The sequence below is a fragment of the Octopus sinensis genome, linkage group LG20 (assembly GCF_006345805.1).
Source record: "Octopus sinensis linkage group LG20, ASM634580v1, whole genome shotgun sequence".
NCBI classification, from domain to species: domain Eukaryota; kingdom Metazoa; phylum Mollusca; class Cephalopoda; order Octopoda; family Octopodidae; genus Octopus; species Octopus sinensis.
Genome location: NC_043016.1, coordinates 7,011,438 through 7,019,294, shown reverse-complemented (window position 1 = coordinate 7,019,294; position 7,857 = coordinate 7,011,438). Strand labels below are relative to the sequence as shown.

The 7,857-nt window shown below is 40.8% G+C and overlaps 1 long non-coding RNA gene and 1 other non-coding gene across 2 annotated transcripts in view; one reads left to right on the top strand and one right to left on the bottom strand.

Annotated features, from left to right (window-relative positions):
* The first annotated feature begins 215 nt into the window (after positions 1-215).
* Positions 216-7,857, top strand: part of LOC118767311 — a 13,559-nt gene continuing 5,917 nt past the window's right edge. Inside the window, exons 1-2 of the long non-coding RNA XR_005003223.1 lie at positions 216-226; positions 1,216-1,221. This is a non-coding gene — a long non-coding RNA (uncharacterized LOC118767311). The remainder of the gene's footprint in view (positions 227-1,215; positions 1,222-7,857) is intronic.
* LOC115222716 lies at positions 4,073-4,175 on the bottom strand. The gene has a single exon (XR_003882749.1). It is a non-coding gene; the product is annotated as a U6 spliceosomal RNA (small nuclear RNA).

The following is a 7,857-nucleotide window of genomic DNA, read 5'->3' as shown; positions in this document are numbered from 1 at the left end:
ACGATCGGAATATTATACACAGTATATATTTCTTTACTACCCACAAGGGGCTAAACACAGAGGGGACTAGTAGGACAGACAAAGGAATTAAGTCGATTACATCGACCCCAGTGTGTAACTGGTACTTAATTTATCGACCCCGAAAGGATGAAAGGCAAAGTCAACCTTGGCAGAATTTGAACACACAACGTAACGGCAGGCGAAATACGGCTACGCATTTTGCCCTGTGTGCTAAAGGTTCTGCCAGCTCAAAATACTGTTAAGCATTTTGCCTGGCATGTTAACAATTCTACCAGCTCATCGTCTTAATAATAATAATCCTTTTCACTATAGTCGCAAGGCCTGAAATTTGTGGGGAGGGGGGGCAGTCGATTACATCAACCCCAGTGCGAAACTGATACTTAATTTATCGACCCCAAGAGGATGAAAGGCAAAGTTGACTTCAAAAGAATTTGAACTCAGAACGTAAAGACAGGCAAAATAAAACTGCTAAGCATTTTGCTTGGTGTGTTAACAATTCTGCCACTTCATTGCCTTAATAACATTGGTTTCAAATTTTGTGGGAGGTGCCATGCTAATTAAATTGACCCCTGTGTCCAACTGGTACTTATTTTATCAACCTTGGCAGAATTTGAACTCAGAATATAAAGACAGGCAAAATGTCACTAAGCATTTTGCCCAGCATGCCACAAATTCTGCCTTAACCCTTTTGATACCAAACCGCCTGAAACCGCCTCTGGCTCTGTAATACAAATGTCTTGTTCTCAAAAAATCAGTATTAAAATCTTCCACCAAACCTTAGTCACATTTTATATTCCTAACACTAGCTTAATGACAACTAAGTTGTTTTACTAAATTCTTTGTTATATCTAAAATTAATTGAAAGAAACACAGAGTATCTCAACAGAAATATGGTAATGAAAGGGTTAATAATAATATTAAATAATAAAAATAATAACAAAACTGAAGACAGAAGCATTTAATCCTGTGGGAGAACTCTCCGAGCACAGTGAAGTAAATTGCACAAACTTTCTTTCTGCTTTCCAGTGTAGAAGATAGATGCCAACTAGAGGAATTACCTTCAAAGAAATTCATTTCTTGTCATCAACTTCAAGATGATTACCAACAATGTTATCCCAATGAATGGTAAGCCATGGCACACTGGAATCAAGGTGAATAGATGAGTGCTGTGTGCAAGAAGTAAGGAGAGGAAAGTCTGATGTCCCTCAGCCAGACATCCTACCAACTATCCCATCTCTGCTACCATCAAGACAGTAGCACGGATGGAATGGAATAGATATATTCTTAGCAGAAAAATGGATAGATAAGAGGGGAAACTATTTGAAGTATATTCAAGTTTGGACTAGCCTTGAATATTTATCTCTGCATATACTTCATATTTTGGATAGGCACATACATGTGCCAGAGTGTCTTTGTAGAATATATCCAAAATACATGACAGAGGGTTTAGAAAGAGGCAGAGAACAACTTCAGATCAAGTGATGAAGGTTTAATTCTATGATGTTGCATTTTATGACATAGATTTAAAAAAATGGATTATGTTGACTGGCAATTGGCAGTACAGAAGACTGGACCTCACCTTCCTCATGAAGGCATGGCAAATTCAAATGATACTTACATAAAGGTGATAATATTTATCTATTTCTTTATTACCCACAGGGGGCTAAACAGAGAGGGGACAAACAAGGACAGACAAAGGGATTAAGTCGATTACATCAACCCCAGTGCGAAACTGGTACTTTATTTATCGACCCCGAAAGGATGAAAGGCAAAGTCGACCGCGAAAGATACTTGTCAGAAGTGGGATTCGAACCCAAAGGTGATAATATTGGAGGCTGATGGCATGTCTGCTCCCAAATACACATCTGCAACCCTGTCCCTCAACTCTTTAACATTCAGATTATTCCATCAAATATGATACCTTTTTCTTTACATTGTTTTGAACTGATCATGCCTGATCTTGTAGCATTAAGATTTTGATGATGTGATCATTTATTTTTTAGAATGACATTGTAGGGTAGGTGTGAGAAGCCAGATCTGGCTGGTTTGAACATAAAACAGGTAGAAAAAATTGGGGGCTGAATATGGCTGGTTTAACCCTTTAGCACTTAATCGGGCCATATCCTGCCTAAATATTCTGCTTGCTTTATGTTCAAACCGGGTAGACTTGGTGTCTGGCATCTACCCCACAACGTCAATTTGAACATCAACAATCACATCGGGGAGATTTCAAGGCTACTGGACAATGCAGGATAAATTCAAAACAATGTGAATAAATAAGCATTACATTTGATTGAGTGATTTGAATGCTTAAGGATCAGGCACCACTCATTTCCGTACCACCCATGTGGCCCCTGTAATACTGGATCTACCCTTATTCAGCCTATACTAACACCATCTTTTAACACTTTACCCTGGCCTGTGACAATGCCCATGTATAAGGGGTCACATAGGGCATGTATGTAATCAATACATACAATCCTAACACTCCTGTGACCTGTCATTATTATTTACTTGTCCCCAGAGACCCTGTTCTTGCCATCTGTCACTCTTACTATGATACTAACACCCTGCCGTTGCCTGTCATTCGCACCTCAAACTCACCTTACACCAGTTATGCTTTTCTGCAATTATATTCATGATTGATTGACCCCACCCCTAAGAGAGTAGTAATGCCAAATAAGAACTAACACAGAATGTGTCAACCCATCCCACCCATGTCAGCACAGAGGTGTTCATAAAATCCTTTCTACTAAAGGTACAAGGCCTGAAATTTTGTGGGAGGGGACTAGTTAATTACCTTGATCCCTAGTATGTAACTGGTATTTATTGACCCCACAAGAGTGAAAGGCAAAGGTGACTTCCATGGAATTTGAAACCAGAACATAAAATTAGACAAATTGTCATTTTGCTTGGCTCATATAACGATGATAATAATGATGCTGTGTGTGTACATGTGTATCTGTGTTATCATTTTGCTCATTATATTTTCAGAGCATTCCTTCCACTTTTAATTAATTATCACTTCAGTAAAGACAACTATTCATAAAACATGCTGGGCAAAGTTCAGAGAGCTTCTAACTCTGTTGGAAACTAAGGGCCTCTCCTTCAGCGTGAAAAACAGTCGAGGCCTGTTGATAGGCCAAGTTACTGAAGTGTTTGTGCAGAGATAACATCTCTTATAGATGTGCTGTTTTAAAACAATAAACAACAGAGTGAGATGAAAATTGTTGTTGGCACGCTGGGCCAAATCCTTATCTATGATACATACTCGGCTATTTTAATATAACGCTGCCTCATTTGCATTTACTGGATTTTCTTTCACCCAGACTGCCATTTACAACACCTGTGGGGTGTTTTATTTACTGTTTCCGTGGCTGGTTGTGAGTACACAACATTGAAAAGTCCCATGGAAACCTTTAATGAAATTTGCAAATCTCACAGGCTGCTGCTGCTGTTAGAATAATTTTTGCCTTCCCCCTTCATTTATTGTGTTTTTAATGCAGCAAGTCCATAAGAAATGTTATGTCAGGATGAGTAACACTGTAACTAGCCTATAAACAGTGTATATACATTAAGGATAAATAATACTGTAACTAGCCTATAAACAGTGTATATGCAGATGTGTGTGTGTGTGTGTGTGTTGTATACATCAGTGCTTCTCAAACTATCTGATGTGGCATACCGGTAGTTTTTTTTCCACTGTGCCAGGGACCGGTAATATTTCTTAGTAATATTAATTTATACAGCAAACAATATATATAATGAATATAATAAAAGTTGACAAGTTTATCTTTTCTATCTTATATTTATTCTTATTTCTTAACTACCCACAAGGGGCTAAACACAAAAGGGACAAACAAGGACAGACAAACAGATAAAGTCAATTATATCGACCCCAGTGTGTAACTGGTACTTATTTAATCGACCCCGAAAGGATGAAAGGCAAAGTCGACCTCGGCAGAATTTGAACTCAGAACGTAGAGGCAGACAAAATACTGCTAAGCATTTCGCCCGGCATGCTAACGTTTCTGCCAGCTCGCCGCCTTTTAAAAACATGGAACACTTCTCGAATTTGTGTCATCTTTGCGCAGGGGCTATGCTAATCTTCTCTGCATCGTTCCAATTTTAGAATATGTATCGCCGTATCTTATATTTATTCTGTAAACAAATAACACAACATTACATAAGCATTTTATAAGCATTTTCTAATGTTTCTTTCTTTTCTGGAAACTCACAGCGTACTGGCAGCTGATGGCTCGCAGACCACCACTTTCAGTAGCACTGGTATACATCTTAAAAATTGAGAGGCTGTGTGGTAAGTAGCTTGCTTACCAACCACATGGTTCTGGGTTCAGTCCCACTGTGTTGCACCTTGGGCAAGTGTCTTCTACTTTAGCCTCGGGCCGACCAAAGCCCTGTGAGTGAATTTGGTAGACAGAGACTGAAAGAAGCCCATCATATATATGTATATATATATATGTGTGTGTGTGTGTGTGTTTGTGTGTCTGTCCCCCTAGCATTGCTTGACAACCGATGCTGGCGTGTTTATGTCCCCGTAACTTAGCAGTTTGGCAAAAGTGACCGATAGAATAAGTACTAGGCTTACAAAGAATAAGTCTCAGGGCCGATTTGCTCGACTAAAGGCGGTGCTCCAGCATGACCGCAGTCAAATGACTGAAACAAGTAAAAAGAAAAGAAAAAAAAAAGAAGCTTCAAGAGACCTGAAATAATTCATTTTCAGTTTTATAACTCAGACAAGGTAAAGCTGTGTTTTATGATACGTCATCCTGTGATACAGCAGGGCACATCATTTCATCATTGCATCTTTGAGTCATCAAGTGTTTCAGGTTTTTCAACAGATGCTCTCACCCAGAGACCCAGGTGGGGGGGGTTGATCGAGCCCATAGCTTGTTCCCAAGTAATACTGCCCCTTCCAGGGCTCACCCCTCCTGAAGAATGTGAAAAGAAGTGCCACTCCCAAACAGTTGAAGGAATCCTGGGTATAGGTAGACCCAGGAAGACATGGGATGAGGTGGTCAAGCATGACCTTCGAACGTTGGGCCTCACAGAGGCAATGACGAAAGACCGAGATCTCTGGAGACATGCTGTGACTGCAAAAACCTGACAAATAGCGTGAGTTCATGGCTGTTTCCTGCACCAGTTTCACAGAGCAGCGCTAGCCCATCCAAAGTACCTTGAGGTAACTTCTGCTGCTGTGATCTAGCAGAATCATTACTGCATCAGACAAAATGCTCAGTGACACTTCTTCCAGATTTATGTCACTAAGGTCAACTTCACCTTTCATCCTTTTGGGAGCAATAAAATAAATATCAGTTATGTACTGGGGTTAATGTAATTGTCTCTTTGTCCCTACAGTAGAAAGAAAGGAAGAAGTAAGAATGTTCCACAGAACATAAACTAGTGACCAGTGATATCAGGAAAATACCTATTTCTTTACTACCCACAAGGGGCTAAACACAGAGAGGACAAACAAGAACAGACACACGGATTAAGTCGATTACGTCGACCCCAGTGTGTAACTGGTACTTATTTAATCGACTCCGAAAGGATGAAAGGCAAAGTCGACCCCGGCAGAATTTGAACTCAGAACGTAATGGCAAACGAAATACCACTAAGCATTTCGCCCGGCATGCTAACAATTCGGCCAGCTCATCGCCATAACAGTATAATACCAACACGTCCAGAAGACAATTCCGATAAGGAACTGATGGAAGCTGAATGATTCCTCTAAGAGAGGTTTAGAAAAATACTGGTTGGCACAATCGAGGGGAGAGAAGGGGAGGAAATGGAAATTTATAAAACGGAAGATAACAGGTGCTGGGGTAGGGGTTGTGTACATGACAAACTCTTTTACTCTTCACTCTTTTACTTGCTTCAATCATTTTGACTGCAGCCATGCTGGGGCACCACCCTTAGTCGAGCAAATCGACCCCAAGACTTATTCTTTGTAAGCCTAGTAGTTATTTTATTGGTCTCTTTTGTCGAACCACTAAGTGACGGGGACGTAAACACACCAGCATCGGTTGTCAAGCGATGTTGGGGGGGGACACACAAACACACACACACATATATATACATATATACGACGGGCTTCTTTCAGTTTCCATCTACCAAATCCACTCAGAAGGCTTTGGTCGGCCCGAGGCTATAGTAGAAGACACTTGCCCAACGTGCCACACAGTGGGACTGAACCCGGAACCATGTGGTTGGTAAGCAAGCTACTTACCACTGTTGATAACACTAGAAAGACTGAATCTGTAGATGGAGCAAGGTAACATATGTAAAAAAAAGGGTAGCAAATACACACAGAGGCAAATATATATGAACATATGTATTTATACACATATATAGAGAGGTAGGCAGAGAGAGACAGACAGACACAATATGGCCAAATGGCTAGGAAGTTTGTTTGCACTCATGAGATCTGGGTTTCTTCCAACTGCATTGCAACTTGGACATGTGCCAGTTTCTATAGCCATGAAGCAAGTTTGGGCACACACACACAGATATATACATACGGATATTTGTGTAAGTATACATGCGTATATGTACAAGTTTGTATGTTTGGTGTGTGTGTGTATAGGCACAGGTATGGCTGTGTGGTAATAAACTTGTTTCCCAGCCTCATGGTTCTGGGTTCAGTCCCACTGCATGGCACTTTGGGCAAGTGTCTTCTACTACAGCCTTAAGCTAATCAAAGCCTTGTGAGTGAATTTGGTAGACAGAAACTGAAAGAAGCCCATCGTATATATACATGAGTGTGTGTGTGTGTATCTTTGTGTCTGTGTTTGTCCCCCACCACCACCACTTTATAACCAGTGTTGGTGTGTTTACATCCCCCATAACTTGGTGATTTGGCTAAAGAGTCCGACAGAATAAGTATTGGGGTTTATTCATTTAACTAAAAATTTACAGTGGTATCCCAGCATGGGCACAGTCTAATGACCAAAACAAGTAAAAGATACATATATATATAAATACACACACACACATATATATGTGCATACATATACAAGTATAAACAAATATATATGTGTATTGTGCAGACGCATAAGAGGTGCAGCAACATCAAAGGAAAATTTACCAAGAAGATAGCTTTCGTATGCGGCAGATGCACAGGGGCAATAGACACCACAGATGCTCAGAAAACAGATTCCATCACACTACTGGAGGAGAAACTAGAAGTAGTTGATAGCTTTCGCTACCTAGGTGACCAAGTTAGTAGTGGAGGTGGATGCTCAGAGAGTGTCACCACTAGGAATACGAATAGCCTGGGCAAAGTTTAGAAAGCTTCTATCCCTACTGGTGACAAAGGGTCTCTCACTCAGAGTGAAAGATAGATTGTATGATGCATGTGTGTGAAATGCCATGCTTCACAGTAGTGAAACATGGGCTGTGACTGCAGAGGACATGCGTAGGCTTGAAAGAAATGAAGCTAGCATGATCTGCTGGTTGTGTAATGTCAGTGTGCACACACGACAGAATGTAAGTGCCCTGAGAGAAATGTTGGACATAAGAAGCATTGAATGTGGCATGCAAGAGATACGTCTGCGCTGGTATGGTCATGTACTATGGATGGGTGAGGAGAGATGTGTGAAGAATTGGGATGAGGTGGTCAAGCATGACCTTCAAAAGTTGGGCCTCACAGAGGCAATGAGGAAAGACCGAGATCTCTGGAGATATGCTGTGACTACAAAGACCCGACAAATCACGTGAGTTTATGGCTGTTTCCTGCACCAGTTTCGCATAGCCCCAGCCCATCCAAAGTACCTTGGATCGCAGAACGACCTGCTGTGCTTACCTTGGATCGTA